At 37.1% G+C, this 22,707-nt stretch overlaps 1 protein-coding gene across 1 annotated transcript in view; it reads left to right on the forward strand.

The window, feature by feature from the left end:
- Positions 1–22,707, forward strand: part of TMEM14A (transmembrane protein 14A) — a 135,538-nt gene that overhangs the window by 35,446 nt on the left and 77,385 nt on the right. The gene's annotated exons all lie outside the window — the stretch shown is intronic.

Consider the following 22,707-nt stretch of genomic DNA (forward strand, 5'->3'; position numbering starts at 1 on the left):
AAAATCCCCAAAGTGAAAATAGCATGCTTCTATCTGCATTCAGATAACATGGATATGGATAGCATTTTCCGTCATTGGTCTTTTGGAACTGACTTGTATTATTGACCTGCTGAGAAGAACTAAATCAACTACTGTTGATCATCTCACAGTGTTACTGTTTTTTGTGTGTGTACAATGTTCTCCTGGTTCAGCTCACTTCACTCAGCATCAGTTCATGCAAAGCTTTCCGGGTTTTTCTGAAATCCACCTGCTCTTCATTTCTTATGGAACAATCGTATTCCATTACATCCATATACACAACTTATTCAATCATTTCCCAAATAATGGGCATTTCCTCAATTTCTAGTTCTTTGCCACCACAAAAGAACTGCTATAAATATTTTTGTATATGTGGCTCTTTCCCCCTTTTTTTAATGATCTCTTTGGAATAAAAGCTTGGTAGTGATATTACTGGACCAGAGGCTATGCAGCTTTTCTAGCCCTTTGAGCAAATTTCCAAATTGTTCTCCAGAAGGGTTGAATTAATTAACAACTCCATCAACAATGCATTAGGGTCCCAGTTTTCCCATATCTTCTCCAACATTTATCATTTTCTTTTCCTGTTATATTAGCCAACCATAGGTGTGAGATAGTCCCTTGGAATTATTTTAATTTTCATTTGTCTAATCAATAGTAATTTAGTTGAAGGGGATGTGGGAAAACCGGGACATTAAGGCATTATTGGTGGAGTTGTGAACTGATCCAGCCTTTCTGGAAAATATTTTGGAGTTATGCTGAAAGGGCTCTAAAACTGTGCATACCCTCTGATACAGAAATACTCAATCTGTATCCCAAAGAGATCATAAAAAAGTGTGAAAAACCCACATATACAAAATATTCACAATAGCTCTTTTGCAGTGGCAAAAAAATGGAAATTGACATCTTCCATAAGGGAGACATATTGTGGTGGAAAAGCTCTGGCCCTGGAATCATGAAGATCTGGATTTGCATCCTGCCTCTGATACTTAACTAGTTAAGTGTGGGTTTCCTCATCTGTAAAATGGGGAGAATAATAATAATAATAATGCCTGCTTCACAGGGTTATCATGAAGATCAGATGAGACTAGGTATGTAAAGTACTTTACAAACTTTTAAAATATTATATAAATTATTTATAAGGAGTGGAGTAGTGGATAGGGTGCTTGCAGTAAGAGAGATGTGATTTGGGGGTAGGAAGGGAAAAGATTGAGAGCTTTTTGAAGAGTTTTACCATTATATTACATAAGAGTGATAACATCAAAGGATTGTAGGACTCTTCAAAGATCCATTGACCATAACTGAGAAATTAGCAAACTGAATGCATACCACAGATCCATGAAAAGCAATAGGAAGTAGTAGAGAATAAATACCATCAATGAGTTTTCTCCCTTATAACAACAGGAAATTGGGAGGGGACCCAAATAGGACTTAGATCTATGAGTGAGGAATTCTTGATTTTGGGACTGAGGACTCTTGAGAATGCATATAAATCCTTAGAATAAATGATTGTTTAATCAAGAATTTCCCTTATATTAAAAATGTATGCTGTAATATTATGAATGGGACACCGGCCAGTAGACAATCAGATCACTTTTCTAAATGGGGACTGAGAGCCAGAAGAATGAGAAAATCTTCCAAAATATTCTTGGATCCTTCTGGTCATAAAGAGGTCTCTCATCCAAAGAAAACACAAGGATATTATGAATCTAACCTGCCTTCAAGCTATTTGCTGTCTAGTTGTTATCCAGTTCCTCAGGCATGTCCAACTCTTTGTGATCCCATGGACTGTGGAATGCCAGGTCCTTCTATCCTCCACTATCTCCCAAAGTCTGACCAATTTATGCTCATTGCTTCTATGATACTCTCTATCCTGCTCATCCTCTTCCATCCCCTTCTCCTTTTGCCTTCAATATTTCCCAACATCAGTCTTTTCCAATGAGTCCTCTTTCTCATTATGTGTCAAAATATGCAAATTTCATCTTCAGTATTTGTCCTCCCAATGAAAAGGCTGAATCATCTGTAAGTGCCCATGGTAAGTACATATGGTACTTGGTGTTTTTGAATGATAGATAGATATATACAAGTACATATCTATATCTACATAGATATACATACCTACATAGCTGGACCTTTACTATCCAGGGAATACTTAGTAAGGAAATTCCTTTTACCAATTGATTATAGATTTATAACTACTCTATAATTTAATTTTAAGAAGCATATTGGGCACTTAGAGATTAATTAAATCTCCAAGGGTCACATAAGCAGTATGGGTCAGAGGTAGACCTTAAATCCAGGTCTTGCTGAATTGGTGATGGGTCTGTACCGACACTACCTCAAAATATACCAATCAAAATGTATCATGAAACTCTATACCAAATGAATTGCACACATAATAAATGCTAAAGAATTGGCACTTTTTTGTTCCTGGAAGAGGGATGTATGGGTTTTTCTTTCTATTTGTTGAAAAAATGAATGTCAGTGTGTTCAAGAGTGATTAAGGATATTAGATGCATCTTTCCTTTGTTGGTGCCATTTCTTTTAGAATAAAGCAAAGGTGCTTTCATGCTTGACTGCAGTTGCCAAACAATTTACATTGGCAAGACTAGGTAATATAGCACAAAAGTCAAAATGGTATCTTTTAGTCAGACTTCTGTGTAATCAACAGTTCAGAAAGGTTTGTCACTGTAATGCTTTGCCAAAAAGGCAAAGACCGTGAAAGTTGTATAAACCCTGTCCCATCCCTTCTATGGGAAAAGAAAGGGGGAGGGGAGAAAAAGTCCAACCCTCTTTAACAAAGATCTATTTTCATACTCCTTCCAAGGTTCTCAAGAGAGACCCACATAGGGCTAATCTGGATTTCTTCCTGGAGACAGTCTATGCCCAAGTAAAATAGAAAAAATTCACAAGCAAATTTCTATCTGATAGAAGAGAAAGGGGTGACCTCTGGCTCAGGGTCCCCAAGCTCTGTATTTACATAGGTTGATGTTAGTACTGGGCTGACATTATGTTTCCACTCAGAATTTATTTTCTGAAACCTCCAAATACAGCTTGTGTATCCTTCTCATATAAGAAAAGTTCCTATGTATAATATAGGATTTTGATCCCCACTTGTATTTAGGGGATGTGTTCACCTTTAAGAGGCATTCTATCAGCAACCTTGATGAGGGAGATGGCAGGCAGGAATGGTGGAGGATGTCTGAGTTCCTACTCTAGCAGTAGTTTCCTCACCCTGGTAAAATATGTAAAGAATTTGAGGAATGCTTTCCTTGCAGTGGGAGGTTTAGTGGAAGTTGCCCCCAAAGGATAGTATAATTTGCTTTTGCCACAAAATTTTATTTTTATTAGTTCTAAGGGTGGGTGTGTTTGTGTGGGTGTCTTTATATATATGCATACTAATATATAGGCATATATGCATGTATATATATATATATATTTATCAACATTATTATTCTATCTCTTCTTTTAGGCTCTCCTGTTTATGTTGTTGTTGAGTCATTGATTCAGTCCTATCCAACTCTTCATGACCCCCATTTGGAATTTTCTTAGCAGAGATACTAGAGTGGCTTTACATTTTCTTCTCCAGCTCATTTTACAGATGAAGAAACTGAGTCAAACAGGGTGAAGAGAGTTGCCCAGCATCCCACAGCTAGTAGGTGTCTAAGGCCAAAATTAAAATTTTTCTGACTTCAGGCTTGGTCCCCTATCCACTGTGTCACCTAGCTGCCCTTCTTTTTTTATAGAAACATCCATTTGCCTAGAGATATATGCTTTCGATGGGTCTTTGTTTAGGACGATCAAATAGAGCCAGTGTCAGTTTTTCTTGTACCTCAGCTCTCTTAAAAATGGGAATGTGGGGAGAGAGCAAATGAGATGAATTACCCATCCCTCTACAGAGATCCAAACCATTTCCCAAATCTCTTTCCATTGAAACATTAATCATACTAGAAAATGATACCGCAGTTGCCAAAGTGTCTTTTTTATAAAGTGTGAATAAAGTGATAGTAATGAAAGGATAGTGAGCAATGTAGAAAGAAGATGGTGGCTCATTCTATCGCTGCTGGGGAAAAAACAGTTTCTTCTCTGGAGTCCAGCTCTCCGTCAAAGGACAAGAAATTGTCCAAAGGCTTAATGCAGATACAGTCTTTGAATTAATCCTTTCTTAATAGTCAAAAGAGAAAAAGCACTGAGTATTTTTCTGATTGCTTTATGTTCTCACTTTGCACATCAATTTCTAAACAGGGAGAAAATGGGGGTAGGGATGGGGTGGGAAGTGGGAGACCACTCCTCTACTTCTAGTGTTCATTATTGGGTAAAACTGACAGAGACAGAGGAGATTATACATCACAATCACCCTACACATCTTACTACCCTAAAGCCATGCTTTGTATCTCTGTCCTGCTGGTTGCTGTGTGTGTTTGTGTGTGTGTGAGAGAGAGAGAGAGAGAGAGAGAGAGAGAGAGAGAGAGAGATTGGTTGGTAAGTTAAGCTTTCAGTCTCTATGAAGACATATCTAATCACAAGGAGCTTATTCTAATGGGAGTATGCAATAGGTAGGGGAGATGCCCCAGAAGAGGTAAGACTGCTTATGAAATAGTGAAGAAGTATAGAGAGTAAGGAGTGGAACTAAAAGTGAAGTGAACAAGTGAACATGGTCTGGAAACTCATGAAAGGGTGATCCAGACCAGAAATTCATCAATCATGGTTATACTTATGCCAAGGAGAACTAATAAAGGTCCATAGAAAACTCCTGAACTAGAATTCTCTCTCATTCCTTTTTTCCCTCAATAGTATTTTGTTTTTTCCAAATACATGTAAAGACAATTTTTAACATTCATTTAAAAAACTTTTTTTGAGTTTCACATTTTCTTCTTCCTTTCCTCTCCTCTCCCCCTTCCTATACAGTAAGAAATTTGATATATTATGTATGTGGAATTTTGTAAAACATATTTCTATATTAGTTATGTTGTGAAAGAGGAAAGAGAATTGTCTCTTAACTATGGCTGGTGATTATTTGAAGTCTACAGTCTCAGATAACTCTGATTTAAGGTTAGGATATTCCTTTTAACTCTTATTACCTTTTAAAAAAATTTTTTTTTTGCAAAGTGGGGTGAAGTGACTTGCCCAGGGTCACACAGCTAGGGAATTATTAAGTGTCTGAGCTCCTATTTGAACTCAGGTCCTCCTGACTCTAGAACTGGTGCTCTATCTACTGCTCTCCCTCCTGTTCCTTTTTTTAATTATAATCCTGTGTTACTGCAATCTCTTTGGGGGACTTTACCCTCACCCCAAAAATACAACAAAGAAGTCATCTGGCAGTTTGACTAGTAATAAAATGAAGTTGGACAAGAATAAAAACTAAACAAATAAGGGAAGACTGATGTAGCCACCCTCCCTCACATCCCAACCTATATTTGGAGTTTTAAAAATTTGTGTGTGCTGTATTCTGCCCAGGACAATACCTCCCTGTCTTCCTACACCTGGAAGCAAGAGGTGTGAGATCAAGTTTTAGATTCTAGCCCTTACAAGCTGTGTGGCCCAGGGTTAGGCTGCTCATCTTCAGGTTGAGCCTCAATTTCCTTGTCTCTCAAATGAGGATGATACTGGCAATGCTTATTCTACAGGATTGTTCTGAAGAAAACCCTTGTAAGCAAGGGGATGTAAATGTAAATATCATTATTCCTTTCACTTAAGCAACAGACTACAGATAGGATCATAGAATCTTGATGAGGGAAGGGACCTTAAAGGTGATCTAATCTAAATTTCTCATTTGAGGAAATTCCAGCCTAGAGAACTGAAATAACTTCCCCAAAATAATGAGTCAAGGCTTGATCATACCATATTTTTCCCAAAATAAGACCTAACTGGAAAATAAGTCCTAGCATGATTTTTTTCGGGATGCTTGTAATATGAGCCCTATTCCCAATTTAAGCCCCAGCTAAGATTGTCAGCCAGATGGACACATTTATTAGGTCTGTCACAACACAAAGAGGATGTGTTGAATTATAAGCTAGTAATATTAATATATAAATAAAAATAATGTTATTGACATTAATACTTAAAATATATTTTGTACATGAATAAATGAATAAGTGCAGATTGTTGAACATAAAAATGACATTCCCTGAAAATAATCTCTAAAACATCTTTTGCAATAAAAATTAATATATGACCTGGTCTTATTTTTGAGGAAATACAGCCGGTCTTCTGACTTCAAATCCAGCAGGTAACTGTCATCTCAGTCTGTCTCCTAGATTTCTTTAGTTGTTTCCAATAGTCTGGAGGCAATATGTGCTTAATCAAGACTCTAAAATCAAAAGCTGAAGAAGACTAAGGGATTTTTTCATACATCTTCAAGTAGATAAATGGAAATTATGACCAACTATTTCCCAGATCTACTGAGAAATATCTTCATTTGTAGTTGACAGGATTTGGATACTTCATAATTTATAACATCCTAGTAGGGTTATTAATGACCATTACTGATAGAAGTTATTAAAGTGCTTTTTTTCCCTCTTCAGAGATCATTAAAAAAGGGGTAGAGTCTCATCTATCCAGGAAAGTTCTGCCCAAGGCAAATCTCAGAATTCTCAACATCCTTATGGAACTTAGGTGTCTTTCTTAAGAACTCTGATCAATACAATGATCAAGCACAATCTCAGGGGCCTGTCGAGGAAGGACAAAGGACGTTACTCACCTCAGGATAGTAGGGTAGTAGGAAAAGATGCTCTCCTGACTGGAAGGTGCTATCTCAAGATACAGAAGGAGACAGATTTTTTTTTGAGTGCTAGAATTTGTTTTGCTTGATTGTGCATAAAAATGTTATTTTCTTTTTCTTTTCCCTAAATGGTAGGTACTTAATAAATGCTTTTAACTTGACTTGAATGGAGGGGAGAGGAAAATAGAAGGAATAGAAGGGAGAGAAAATAAATGCTTGTTAATATGTTTTAAAAGGGGAAAAAAAGAACTAGGACTCTTTGTGGAGTAGAGTTATTTATGCCAGGTTAGAAATGGCTTTTTGCCCTAGAAAATTTCAGACTTGAACAATGTCAAACACCTCTCTCTCCATCCCCAAGGGCTAGGTTGACCTGACAGAGGTGAACCACACAAATTAAACTTCATTCTGTTATCTGCAGTAATAGCCAACTTTATATGAGTGTACTTTGTCTATGAGTTAAAACTAAAAGCACAAATAAGTGTTCTCCCCAAATATCTTCTAACTCCAGAACCCTAAAATTCTCTGCATTAGGAATTCATTGTTTTGAATTAATACAGCCGTTTTCCTGAGGTTCCTCTCACATACAAACACCCCCGTGACAATTGAGGCAGCTAATAGCACAGTGGATGAGCTGAGTTGAAATCCTGCTTCAGATATTTAAGAGTTGTGTGACTCTGAACAGGTCACTTTAATCTGTTTGTCCTCAGTTTCCTCATCTGTAACATGAGACTAATAAAAGCTCCTTCCTCCTAGGGTTGTGAGGATCAAATGAGATAATATTTGTAAATCACATATATACTTACATATATTAATACATTGTAAATGCTAACTGCTATTATTAATATTATTATGTCAGAGATGAAACTATTAACACCTAGTAAATTTGAGGCAGGGATGAACAGGAATGTTCCATCCAAATGAGACACAGAAGATCTAAGTTTTGGTGAGAGAGAAGAGACAGAATCTAGATCAAGGTGGTTGTTGGTGTTTGACCATTTCAGTCATGTCTGATTCATTGTACACACATTTGGGGTTTTCTTGGCAGAGAAACTGGAGTGTTTTGCCATTTCCTTCTCTAGCACATTTTACAGATGAGGAAACTGAGGTAGCATTAGCTGACTTGTCTAGGGTTATATGGCTAATAAGTATCTGAGGCTAGGTTTCAACTCAGGAAGATGAGTCTTCCTGATTCCAGGCCTGGTACTCTATCCACTGTGGCACCTAGTTGCCAAACCTAATCAAGACTAGGAGCCAGAATTTGCCAAGGCTAGCCGCAAAAGGTGACAAGAGATTATTGGAAATAGTCAGTTTTTGCTCAAATTTCCTTTTATGGTTATGAGAATATTTTATTCTTTGTGCTTCTTTAAAAAAATCATCAGGTAGCTCTACATTCTGATATTTTAGGTTATTCAGAACACATAATACTTTAAGTTATAATCTTGATATAATTTGTCATTCCATGTTTTTCCTTCCTTCTTACTAAAAAGTCTGTACTATATGATGAAATCTTAAGGTACATATGTACCCAGGTACATAGAAAGATAAAAAAAAGACATGAGTTCCTGTCCTCAGGGAGATAACAGTCTTCTGTGCAGATACGATACATGCAAAAATAAGCAAATGTTATATGTATCTATTTATATACTAATGACTTAAAACAGCACTAAAATATTTGGAACACTCTAGGTGTGTACAAATATATACACATGTATATCAAATGTATATTATAAGTATATCAAATGTATATTTTAAACAAGCATACACATCTTGTAAAATATACATGAATTATATGCACACCTGTGTTGTCCATCCATGTGCATGTTGTATGTTTATACACATGTGTATCTATATACACATGTTAGTAATAATGGAGCCACAGAAGGATCATCATTAGGTAATGAGGTGTTAATCAGTTGATTTAGAGAACTGGGCAACCTATCAATTGACTTCTAAGAGCCTAGGGAATTGCCCCTCTCTAATTCAAAGAACTTCAAGTTCCCTAAAGTGCTAACACCTCATTAACACATTAATACCTCTAACAACTGGTCCTGTTATAGCTTAAGCTACTTTTACCTCTTTCTCTTGAGATGACATCCTGACCCATCTGTGACAGCCTTGAAGGGACCAAGCCATGCATCTCATTATAAACAAATACAAACATAGGGGAGAGGTGCTGACAATTAATGAAATCATGAAAGATTTTTGGAAGAAGGTGACATTTGAGCCTTGAGTAAGGAAGGAATCCAGGGATTTCATGCCAAGGTGATGAAGGGGAGCATTCTAGAATTGAGGTAACAATCCATGCAAAGGCAGGGAGAGAGGAAATGAAATGTCTCATATGAGGAATGACAAGTAGGCCAATTTGGTTGAAATTAGACTAATCAGATTGTTTTCTGGGGGGGAGGGAAGGAAGCAGAGGTGGTAGAAAAATGTGAAACTCAAAAACTTGCAAAAAGATGAATGTTGAAAACTGTCTTTGCATGAAATTGAAAAAATTAAAAAGGAATGTATAATCTATAATAAAGTGATGAGAAATAAATCTGGAAAGATAGGCCCAATTGTGATGGTACTCAACAAACTGAGGAGTTTGGATTTTATTCTAGATAAAACTAGAGAGCCAGTGGAGCTTTTGGAGCTGGGGAATAACATGGTTAGAATTGTGCCTTAGGAATATCAGTTGACATCTCGATAGATGATGGTTTGGGAAGGTGAGAGACTTGAGACCTTCTGTTAGAAGATTCTTTCAGTGGTCCAGATGAGAAAGGATATAGGCATAAACTATAATGGTTATGGTGTGACTAGAGTAAAGGTGACCAATGTGAAATGCATTGATGAATTTATAAGAGATAATGTGGAAATAGAATCAACAAGAACTGATTTTACATATATGAGTTGGATGAGACTTAAGAGTAGAACATCTCCTATAGGTGACCAGAATAAAGGTTCTAGCCTGAGTAGTAATAGAGAAAATAGGAAAAGGGAAAGGTTTAGGGAGGGGGGAAGATAATGTGTTCAGTTGTAAATGTGTTAAATTTGTGATGCCTAGAGGACATATAGGTGTTCAGTTAGCAGTTGGAATTCAGGTCTGTAGTTCAGGATAGTAATAAAAGTTGGATTTACAGTTCTAGGAGTCACCGCATTCATGATCTTTGAATTTGGAAACAGAGATGGAGACAGTTAAAGAGAGAGAGACACACACACACACACATACACACACACACACCACAGAGCAGAGAGAGAGAGAGAGAGAGAGAGAGAGAGAGAGAGAGGAGGAGGAGGAGAGAGGGTATATAGTGCTTGGAAAGGGCATGAGAATGAGATATGGGAATGAGAGCCCTGCTGTACAGAGCTTTATGAAGGAAGTCCAAAAGAAATTTTATTTCTTAATTTGACTTAGTGCCAACCTTTCATCCAAAGCTGGTACAGATCCAGGCAATCATATTTTTGGGTTCTGAAAAGTTGGTTTAGGCCTGGAGATGGCACTGAAAGCCAAATCTCCAATGGTTTGAATTATAGTAAAGGCCTCCCTATACTGAGATGCTTGTGGTTTAACAATCCCAAGTACAGACAGGATAGCGTTATGTCTTGTGAATGAAATGCTTCTTTTTTACCATGGTCTGATGGGATGGACCCGAGATCTCAGTGTAGAAGGTACAGGAGCCTAGGTGAGGTTCTTCTCTCTAATGGAAACCAATTTGTGATAGTGGTACAGAACATTCAGATATCAGACTAATAAATTTATTTTTCTCTAGAAAGAAATTATACAAGTCTAAGTGATGATTTTTTGAAAGTGAACAAACAGAAAAGGGACTGCACCTCCCCAGAATGTCTAGTTATGCCCCATTTAAGTGAAAGATTTTTTTCTTGCCAGGAGGTATCTTTGATTCTCCTAGTAAAAGGGATACCCAATGATTCCACTGGAATGTCAACATTTCGCCTACTGACATTTACTGAACATTCTTAGTGAGTTTCAAATACCTATAAGGGTTTATTTATTTAATAAGGCTTTCAATTCATCGACATAGCCATTTTTGATGGAAAAAACTAAGAACTAGGAATTAAAAAAAACTTTTATTGATATTTTTAAAAATATCACCTGAACTTCCCAACAAAGAGAACCAATTCTTATAACAAGGAATTTTTATAGATACAGTAAAATTAATCAGTGCATAAAGTCTTCCAACTCTGAAAAGAAAGTGATAGGAGATATCTTCTCATATTTCTTCTTTAGGGCCAAACTTAATCATTTTTATTTTATAGCACTTTTTAAAAAATTATTTTGTTGTTTTCCCATTTATATTTTGTAGTCATTATATATGTTCAATTTATTATTAAGCATTTTTATTCAGCATGTGCTTGGTTGGGGATAAAAGGATAATGAAATAATACTAACTCTCAGGAGAAAAAGCATGAATATATGAGAATATGCAGAGTAAATAACAAAACAAACACACAGCACTATTAAGCATATTTAAGTATCCAAGGGTTTTATTTGAACAACAATCATGACAGAGAACCTTTTATGTTAACAAGGTTGTCCAAGTTGTCACAGAAGGCATTACAGATATTGGCTTTAGCCCATTTAGTGTGAATGCACCCTGACAGCTTTCTGAGAATTGTGATAACTATGTAAAAATTTCTCCAATAAAATTGAAATTGTACAAAAATAAACACACAGAAATCAAATACAAGATAACTAGGGAGAGAGAGAGAGAGAGAGAGAGAGAGAGAGAGAGAGAGAGAGAGAGAGAGAGAGAGAGAGATTGAGAACTGGCAATTGTGGGAAAGGCTTCATATATTAGGAGATGCCTGAGCTTTATCTTGAAGGAAGTGAGATATTTTACAAGGCAAGATGAAAAGGGATTGTATTTCAGACAGCATACAGTCAATGAGAAAATATGGAAATGGGAGGTGGAGTATGTAAGAAAAAAAAGACTAGTTTGATCAGACTAGAGAGCACAAGAAAATGTACAGAGAGGTCCTCCCCTTCTTATAATTTTACTGTATATTTTTCTCCATAATTCTATTAACTTTTCCTTTAAGTATTTAGGTGTCATGATTTATAGTGCAAATATGGTTAAACATTGATATTAATTGTTATACATGCTTCTTTTGAGTATTTTGCCTACTTATCTCAATTTTTCATATTTATTATATAACTTCGATGTTTGCTCTCTTTATCTTTTTACTTCACTTGCTCTGTCTTCATTTTAATTTTATGAGAATCTTAATGTTTCAGATGTTTCTTAGTTTCTTATAAATAATATAGTCTTATAGTCTGCTTTTTATCATTCTGCTATTTTCTTCATTTTAAAGGTTAGTTCATGCCACTTACATTTCATGGTTTTGATAATTATTTTTGCATTTCCTTTCATCTTGACACCTTGTACTTTTTTCCTTTCTTTTCCCCCTCTCCACTCACTATAAACAAGAAGAAAATGTTAAAAAAAGGAAAGACTTGTGATCTATAAATGAAGTTGTCTATTTCTGCTAAGATTCCTCTCTATTCTTCCCCTTGCCCTATTATTAATCACATATTTTCACTCTTTCTTCCTTTCCTTTTAATTCCCCTTCAACAACCACCTTTAACATTAGTTTGCTTTGTTTTATTACTTCCCTGTCCTCTCTTAACCCAAACTCCAATCGCCATCTCCCCTTCCTAGCCTATTTCCCTGTTAAATTTAATGTATCTTCACCATGTTCTTTGTATGTATGTGCGAGAGTGTGTGAGACAAAGTGTATCCAATCTTCTTTTGTTCAGATAAAAGTAAGGTTATCGGATGTTCTTTTTCCCATACTTCTTTCATGTATAAATAATCTTCATCTCATGAGTTATTATTACATAAGAGAGTGAGTTCCCTCTCCACCCCCTTCTCTTTTCTCAAGTTTATTACCTTATCCTTATTGCCATCTTTTCCTAAAATCATCCAAATAGAACTAAGGTATGTTAAGGTTCTTTTTCTTGTTTAACTTTCTCTATTGTCTCTGAAGGAATTTATTAAAAATCTACTATATAGGGACCACTAGGTGGCGCAGTGGATAGAGCACTTAGGAGTACCTGAGTTCAAATCCAACACTTAATAATTACCTAGCTGTGTGGCCTTGGGCAAGCCACATAACCCCATTTTCCTTGCAAAAAATCTTTAAAAAAAAAAAGAAAGAAGAATAAAAGAGATGATGTATTCAGGTGCAGAATGAGACGTTTTAAGAATTTTGTTTGTTAAACTGTGTATATCTATTACAAGGATTTTTGTTTTTCTTTCCTTTTTTTTCCCAATGGGTATGTAGGAGGAAGAGGAAATATATTTTTGTTTATTGAATAAATTTTAGTTTAATTTTTTAAAAAGACATTAGAGTTTTTAAAAGATACTTGTTTGCTCCTGACCAGTCTCCTATATGGAATCTAGGGTTATCCTGACATGCTACCTATTCTGGCTTGCCTCTGTCCACAACTTCTGCAGGATTCTGGCAGTATTTTTTAGGGAAGTCCTAGATTCTTTCTATTTTTACTTTGCTCTCTGGTTCTAAGAGATCTAGACACTTTTCATTGATGATTTCTTGAAATACAATACAAAAAATAGGGGAGGTCATGATTTTCAAGTAGTCATATGATTTTCTTTGATCTTTTTTTTTAAACATTTTTAAAGTTTTGAATCTCAGATTCTATCCCTTCCTCCCTTCCTTTCCTCTCCCTCCCTGAGATAGTAAGAATCAGATAGAAGTTATGCATGTATAATTATTTATAACATTTCTATATTTGTCATTTTGCACAAGAATGTGCAAAGTAAAGGAAAAGAAAGAAAATGAAAGAATGGAGAAAACTGCATGCTTCAGTTTGTATTCAAACAATATCAACTGTTTCTCTGGATGCAGATAATATATTTCATAATAAGTCCTTTGAGAATGACTTAGATCATTGTATTGCTGAGAATAGCTAAGTCATTCGTAGTTCCTCATCAAATGATATTGCTGTTACTATGTTCAACTCACTATGCATCAGTTCATGTAAGTCTTTCCAGGTTTTCTGAAATTGTCCTGCTTGTCATTTTTTAATAGCACAATAATATTCCAGTACAATCATATACCATGACTTGTTTAGCCATTTCTCAATTTATAGATATCCCTTCAATTTCCAACTCTTTACCACAATAAAAAGAACTGCTATAAATATTTTTGTACAAACAGGTCTTTTCCCCCTTTTTTGGTATGTCTTTGGAATACAGGTCTAGGTATTGCTGCATCAAAGGTTTTGCATAGTTCATGCATATCTTACTTTACCACCCCTCACTGGATTTTACTCAAGGAAATAGAGCTTCTTGTGGTGCTGCTCCCAGGAAGTCACCATCATCCAAACACAGTAAGTATGCCTACCATGGTGACCTGTGTTGATTAGGGGTTATTATTTTATACTGAAGTAGACATAAGAAGCTAGAGTCTCATAAATGCACCTATCTCAAGTCACTCAGATGAGACTAAATACAGACCTTGATAGAGTTTCACTGGAGTCAGGGACTAAACTTACAAAGATTTACAGAATAATTAACTCTCTCTAGTAGCATGTGCTCTCCAATAGTCTCCTGTCCCGCCCCCCCATCCCTCTGGAGCCCTTTGCCTCCAGGGAAGGGTACCTTGTATAACTGGCCATCAGCAGTACACAAGTTTTGTTGGAAAAACTCAGTTGGTCTTATCCTCAAAAGAATTGATTCCAGATTGTAACAATGGAAAAAAAAATTTTAAGCTTGGAAACATTTCAACTAAAATACAAAATCTTCATTTATAAGGTCTGAAAATTTGGCAGTTTAGTTTAATGACCAAATTGACCCCTTTTCTGATCACTCTACAATGTGACTGCCATTCCAATAACACCCCCTCTTAGTTGCCATATTGTTTCAATATGCTCTGAAGAACCCTTCTAACTGAAGAATAACAACAATACATGCTGCCAGGAGAAGATTAGAACTTCAAAAACATAATCTTTTGCTTTTCTTTTTCTTTGGTAGTTTGTTTTTCCTAGGTATTTTGTGATGACAGCCTGGCAGGACTTCATAAGGGTTGGCTAGTATGGCTGCAAGTTGATGTTTGTCCTTCATTATCAAAAAAGACCATTACATTAGGGAGGTGATGCCATGGCATACATGTGAATTGGATTTAAGTGATGTGATGCAGTTTCCTCATCTGTAAAATGAAGATCTAAATAGTTCCTACCTCTAGTTGACCTACTGAATAGGGAGCCAGGCCTGGAGTCATTGGGATTCATGAGTTCAAATATGACCTCAGACATTTATAGCTGAGAGATCCTGGACAAGTCACTTAACCCTGTTTGCCTCAGTTTCCTCATCTATAAAATAAGGTAGAGAGGGAAATGGCAAACTACTGCAGTATCTTTGCCAAGAAAATTCCACATGGGTCACCAAGAATTAGATATGACTGAAAATGACTGAACAAGTCATAACATATAGAGCCAGAAGAAATCTTAGCAACCATTAAGTCCAATACCCTGTATTCCTTTTATATCCATTTTTTTGTTTTGTTTTTGTTTTTGTAAGGCAATGGGGTTAAGTGACTTGCCCAAGGTCACACAGCTAGGCAATTATTAAGTGTCTGAGGATGGATTTGAACTCAGGTACTCCTGACTCAAGGACCAGTGTTCTATCCACTCTGCCACCTAGCCACCCCTGTATTTCTTTTAGAAAAGGAAAACTGATCCAGAGAAATTGTCACCTGCTCATGTCACAAATATACCTGAGAGTCAGGATTTGTGAATCCAGGTCCTTTGACTGCAAACCTAGTGTTCCCCCCCAAACTATAAGTTATTTTAGGCCAAGTACTCTGCTTTGTGACTCTTTTTAAGATAGCATTGGACACATGGTAAGTGCTCAGAAAATTGAATTGACGTGCTAAAATAATCACAATAGCTGAAATTTGTATAGCTCTTGAACAGTTGCAGAGTATTTTTCTCACATTAATTTTGTAAGGAAGCTGGTGCAAGTTTGCACTGACTGTCCCTGATGTCTGTAACATTCTACCTCCACATCTCTGTCTCCTGGCTTCTCTGACTTCTTTCAAGTCTCAGCTTCTGTGAGATGTTCTTTAATACTGATGCATTCCTCTATGATAAGATCCAATTTATCCTGTCTGTGGAGGCAACTAGGTGGCAAAGTGGCTAAAGTAATGGGCTTGGAGTCAATTGATCAATCAATAAACATTTATTAACCACCTACTGTATACTAAAAAATAGAGGATACAAAAAAAGGTAAAAGACATTCCACATCTGCAAGAAGCTGACAATTGAAAAGAAAAGAGAACATGCAAAGCAAGCTATATATAGGATAAATAGGAAATAATAGAGAGAAAGTACTAGAATTAAGAGGAATTGTGGATGCTTCCTATAGAAGGTAGGACTTAGAAGAAGATGATGGAATAGATGTGATTGATGGAGTAGGGAAAGGAAAGCATTCCAGACATGGAAGATAGTCAGAGAAAATGACCAAAGCCAATAAGTAAAGTGTTTGTTGAAGATCTGAATTTACATTTGAATTCAGATGATTACTAGTTGTGTGACCTTGGGCAAGACACATAAATTCAATTTCCTCAACTATAAAATGGAGATAATAATTGCACTTACCTTCCAGGAATACTGTGAGGATCAGATGAGATAATATTTGTAGTGTTTAGCACTATAATAAAAATCTTAGCCATTATTATTATTATTATTATTGTTATTGAAACTTAATTGTATTTATATGTTGCTTTCCCTATTAGAATGTGAAATCCTTGATAGAACTGGATGTTTTTTCCTCCTTCCTTTAAATCTCTAATGCTTTTCACAGTATCTGGCACATAGTAGATGCCTAATAAATTCTAGTTGATTATCTCCATTTTATAGATGAGGAAAGTGGAATCATCAAGTGATTTGCCTTGATATAGTGGTTACTACTTACTCAAATTCAGTGAGATCATTTTATGAGTGTCTGTATGAGTTTCCAGGAAGAGAAATCTGAAAATCTGAAGAAAAATCCAAGGAAACCTAAATTTAAATTCTGAGTCCTTGAGTTAAAATTTTCAAAATAAGAGTTCTTGTCATTTGTTAACAACAAAATCAAGCAGTTGGTCAGAAGAGAGAAGGTTCCGTTCCCCTTCTTTTTTTGAAGTATTGATCTCCTTGGATTGCAGAATGTGATACAGTATGTAAAGAACACTTAGAATTGGCATTGCAAAGCCCAGATTTGAAATTCAGCTCTGCCTACTTAACTGGCAAAACTGTCAGCATGAATGATTTTTTTTAAGAAAGATTTTACTTATTTTGAGTTTTACAATTTCCCCCCTGTTCTTGCTTCCCTCCCCCAACTCCCCACAGAAAGTAGTCTGTTAGTCTTTACATTGTTTCCATGGTATACACTGATCTAAGCTGAATGTGATGAGAAAAAAATTATATCCTTAAGGAAGAAAAATAAAGTGTAAGAGATAACAAAATTACATAATAAGATAACAGTTTTTCTTTTTTAAATTGAAGATAATAGTCTTTGGTCCTTGTTCAAACTCCACAATTCTTTCTCTAGACACAGATAGTATTCTGTGTCTAGAGACACAGATAGCCCAAAAGTGTCCCTGATTGTTTCACTGATGGAATGAGCAAGTCCATCAAGGTTGATCATCACCCCCATGTTGCTCTTAGGGTGTACCATGTTTTTCTGGTTCTGCCACCCAATCCCAGCACCTTGCAAACAGTAAAAAAGAAAATGTGTTATATCTGACTATTCTTTCTTATGATCTACCTGCTCCTCTATCACCCATATCCCCCCCTTCCCCTATCTCTGTTCTCTCCTTTTTTCTCTAGATGTCTATATCCTATTGAGTGTGTATGCTGTTTCCTCTCTGAGCCATTTCTGATGAGAGTGAAGGTTCCCTCATTCCCCCTCGCCTTCCTCCTTCCATATCATTGCAAAAACTTATTGCAAAAAAAATCTTTTATATGAAATATCTTAGCCTATTCCACCTCTCCTTTCTCTTACTCTCAGTACATTTCCCTTTTAGCCATTGACCCATTTTTGCAATATATTATATTTTCAAATTCAGCTCTCTCCTGTGCTTTATCTATAAAAGCTCCTTCTACCTGCTCTATTAAATGAGAAGGTTCATATGAGTATTATCAGTATCATCTTTCCATGCAGGAATACATACAGTTCATCATCATTAGGTCCCTCATGATTTATCCTTCTCTTCCACTCTCTATGCTTCACCTAAGTCCTGTACTTAAAGGTCAAACTTTCTGTTCAGCTCTGGTCATTTCAACAGGAATATTTGAAATTCCCCTGTTTCATTGAAAGTCCATCTTTTCCCCTGGAAAAGGATGTTCAGTTTTGCTGGGTATTTGATTCTTGGTTGCATTCCAAGCTCTTTTCCTTCTGGAATATTATATTCCAAGCCCTACAAGCCTTTAATATAATTACTGCTAAGTCCTGTGTGATCCTGACTGCAGCTCCATGATATTTGAAGTGTGTCCTTCTGGCTGCTTATAATATTTTCTCTTTGACTTGGGAGTTCTGGAACTTGGCTATAATATTACTGGGAGGGTTTATTTGGATCTCTTTCTAGGGGAGATCAGTGGATTCTCTCAATTTCTATTTTACCTTCTGCTTCTAGGATATCAGGGCAATTTTCCTGTAGGAATTCTTTAAAAATGAGGTCAAGGTTCTTTTCCTGATAATGACTTTCAAGTATCCCAATAATTTTTAAATTATTTTTCCTCAATCTGTTTTCCAGATCAGTTGTTTTTTTCAATGAGATATTTCACATTTTCTTCTAATTTTTCATTCTTTTGGTGTAGAACTATTGTGTCTTGATTTCTCACAAAGTTATCAGCTTCCTTTAGCTCCATTCTACATCTAAAGGATTTATTTTCCTCAGAGAGCTTTCTTATTTCCTTTTCCATCTGGCCAATTCTGCTTTTTAAAGCATTCTTCTCTTCAATAACTTTTTGAACTGTTTTATCCATTTGACCTAAGCTGGTTTTTAATGTGTTATTTTCTTCGGCATATTTTGGATCTCCTTGACTAAGCTGCTGACTTTGTTTTCAGGTTTTTCCTGCATCTCTCTCATTTTCCCCCCAATTTTTCTTCTATATCCTTTACTTGATTTTCAAAATCATTTTTGAACTCTATCATAGCCTGAGCCCAATTTCCTTATTTCTTGGAGTCTTTAGATGCAGAAGCTTGGACTTTCTCATCTTTAGATTGAGTATTTTGATCCTCCATGGGATCATAAAGTCAATGGTCAGGTTCCTTTTTTTTCCTGTTTACTCATTTCCCCATCCTATGCCTGGTTTGGGGTACTTCCTGAGTTTTTGAGTTTTATTGGGACACCCCCACAAAGACCTCAGTGTGTGAGACTCTGAATGCTCTCCTCGTCTGTGAATGACCACAAGTGCACCCCTCTGCCACAGGGCTGGGGGGGGGGGGGTGTTCCTGCTCCATGACTAGACTGCAATTAGGATCTGAATGTGGTCAGAGTCCCAGAGACCTGTTCCAGGGACAAAGGACAGACCTTGGAATTCTCCCTCTACCCCCTTACCTTTGGTGGGCTGAGCTCTCACGGCGCAGCTGCTTGGAGGCTCCTACTGGGTGACTCCACAGGCCTACTTCCATTTCCTGGATCTGGGCTGCCACAGCCATGCTGAGTGCCAAAATTGTGCTGAGGACCTGGGCTTTGTGCTTGCTCTGGCAGAGGTCTCCCTGCTGATCTTCCAAGTTGTGCTTGGTGCTCCCTGGGGTGCAGGTCAGCAAACTGCTTCTGCTACTGGGAGCCACAGTTCCCAGGTGCCCTGGGGCTATTCCTGGGACACTGAAGCTCCTTCACTCTGGCTGGGCTGGCCCTCTAACCCCGTGGAACAGAGTTTTCCCACTATTTTCCAGGTTACCTTGGGCTGGAGACTAGCCTCACTGGATCTTTCTGTAGGTTCTGTCTCTTAGAAAATTTTGTTAGTCATAATTTTAAGATATTTGAAATATTTTGGAGAGAGGACCTAGAACAGGCACTTCTCCTGCTGCCATCTTGGTTCCACCCCCAATATTGGCATGAATGAATTTGGAGGGACCCAGTGTATTATATAGTTAGTGATAAATGGGAAAATCAATGAAAACTGATGAAAACAAAGCTGTATATTATCAGTGTGCTAGAAATATCATGAGAATGATGTTTGGAGACTAGTTTTGATATAAATACTAAAAAGCATCTCCTGACAGAGAGTGATGGACATTATTCCATTCAAAATGAAGCACATTTTTTAACATGATCAATATGGGAATTTATCTTATTGACTTGGCTTATGTGTTACAAGGATTTTGTTTTTCCTTTGGGGGGGGGGTAAGAGAAAGAAAGCAAATAAATACTTGTTCATCAGAAAGTAGTTTATTTAAAAACTTGAAATTTTATTTAATTTTAATTTATTAAATTTAAATGTTATAAAGAAATTAATTTAAAAAATCAGATGAAGAAATATGCCTGGTCAGAGATTTTCCTTCAATGCCACATTTTACTTATAATCACCTAGTTTCCACTTTCTCCTGAACTGGAAAACGGAACAGTACTCTCTAGTGCCAAAGTTCAGCCCAGTTTGTAAAGGGCATCATTTGGTCAACACTGAGTTAATTGCTGGAAGCATGACAAGGAGTATCTAGGGGAACATGAAAGACTCTGGGATCTGGGCCCTGACTAAGGGCTGGCCTTACAAACCCAAACCTGAAGTTGGCAGCAAACGTCAGATGGCTATACAATGCCCCCATTGTGAGAGAGCAGACTGTGGCTTTTGACATATCGGTTACAGGTGTGCAAATTACTTAGAAGTCCAATGTGCCTTTATACAATAGATATATTTTTAAAATTAAACCAACAAATAATTCTCCAACTGAGTCTGACTGTGATTGCAAGCAGTTAAGTTTCATACCTGCCCTCGGGTGGTTTGTGGCTCCATTTCATTTTATTTTTGGCAGAACCAATCCTTCACAGAACAGCTCTTCAGGTATTTCATCAATGATTCCTTTTTCTTCCCTAACTCCCCTCCCCTCAAAGCTCCCTCTTCCAACCCTGGGAAAGTAATTTCTTTTTCTGATACACACATGTAACAACCAGACCTTGTGAGCTCTTTTTAAAAGGGACCTATCCAAGGATGTTTCCCTGATCTCTCAGTGGGTGGAAGAGCCAAGGGGGAGAAAGAAGAAGGAGAAAGGGAAGGGAGGGTAGGACATAGATTAAGAAAGGGATCTGGGTTGTGTGTCATTTCATTTAGGGAAGTAGTTGGTGAGGGCAGAACCCTTTCAGGTAGGGCAGCAAAATGGTAGAAAGTTGCTGGAAAGCTTTACCATGGCAATTTGCCTCCTTCTAGCCCAAATGAAGGACTGTTTGAGTGCTCTATTTGGTCTTGAGACAAGACGGAAACCTCATAGGATTGTAGGAATTTCTAAGTAGAAACTGTCACCAGCTTCTCAAATAGTAGTTGCTGTAGTATCTAAAGCAAGCAGAGAAGGGAAGGGATTGTGACCACAACTCTAATTTCACCCCCATCTTACCTCTAGATCAAACTACCTTTCTATTATAATCCCTTCTGCATGGCACCAGGGGAAATAGCAGAGTACAGACACCAAGGCAGGAGCTAGTAGACTGGGGGCCAAGCCAAGCTGAGGTTAAGTAAGGCTCTCACCTTCTCACCTCCTGACCTCCTAGCTTCCTTCAGCTCCAATTCAGTTGTGTGGTACATAGGCACCTTTGTGAATGCCTTCTCTCAGAGAGTACCTTCTATTTGCAGTCTTTTTGTACTATATAAATATATATATATGTATATATTAGATTTTTGCAAAGCAATGGGGTTAAGTGGCTTGCCCAAGGCCACACAGCTAGGTAATTATTAAGTGTCTGAGGTTGGATTTGAACTCAGATACTCCTAATTCCAGGGCCAGTGCTCTATCCACTGCACCACCTAGCCACCCCTTTGTACAATATTTTTTATAGAAATAAGAATGTTCGTAAGAGAAGTGGCTTTGGGGTGAAATACAATTTTATCTCTGCTATAAGAATGTAAACTTCAGGGAAGTGTTTTTGCCCTTCTTACTATATTTTTTAGGTTTTTGCAAGGCAATGGGGTTAAGTGGCTTGCCCAAGGCCACACGGATAGGTAATTATTAAGTGTCTGAGACTGGATTTGAACCCAGGTACTCCTGACTCCAGGGCCGGTGCTTTATCCATTGCACCACCTAGCTGCCCCCCCTTCTTACTTTTCTAAGAGCTTAACACAATTCCTATTATACAGTAAATGCTTGGTGACAGATCAATGAAAACACAATTTTGTTCTTCTTCAGTCATTTCAGTCATGTCTGACTCTTTGTCCATTCTTTGACAAAGATCCTAGAATGGTTTGCCACTTCCTTCTCCAGTTCATTTTGCAGATGAGAAAACAGAAGCAAACAGGGTTAAGTGACTTACCCAAGGTCCCATAGCTAGTAAGTATGAGACTAGATTTGGACTCAGGAAGATGAATCTTCCTGACTGTAGATGCTCTGCTGTCCCACCTAGCTGTCCTGGAAACACAATAGACACATCCATATCTTTGACTGATGAGAATGACACCAACCACCATGGGATGGAGCCAAAAAGAATGACAGTAAGCTGCTCTGAAAGCCAGAGAGGCATCAGGTGCTTGGCGATTATACTAAATCATGTCAGATGTGTGGTACATAGGGTTGATCACTTGATCAATAACTCTGAGCTTGGGGTCCTGACTGTTAGATAGGAACAGTCACTTTCAACATGTCCCTAGAATCAACCAGTCAGAGTTGGGGAAACTAAAGCTTGAAAGGCTTGTGGCCAAGGTCACAGAGTTAATAGTCATATTTAAGCTATTTTCCATTTTATCTTTAATTAAGCAATAGGATGCATTCTAAATCCATTTTTGTTCTTTAGAACTTCCACTCTTGTTCAAT

The sequence above is a fragment of the Macrotis lagotis genome, chromosome 5 (assembly GCF_037893015.1).
Source record: "Macrotis lagotis isolate mMagLag1 chromosome 5, bilby.v1.9.chrom.fasta, whole genome shotgun sequence".
In the NCBI taxonomy this organism is placed as follows: Eukaryota; Metazoa; Chordata; class Mammalia; order Peramelemorphia; family Peramelidae; genus Macrotis; species Macrotis lagotis.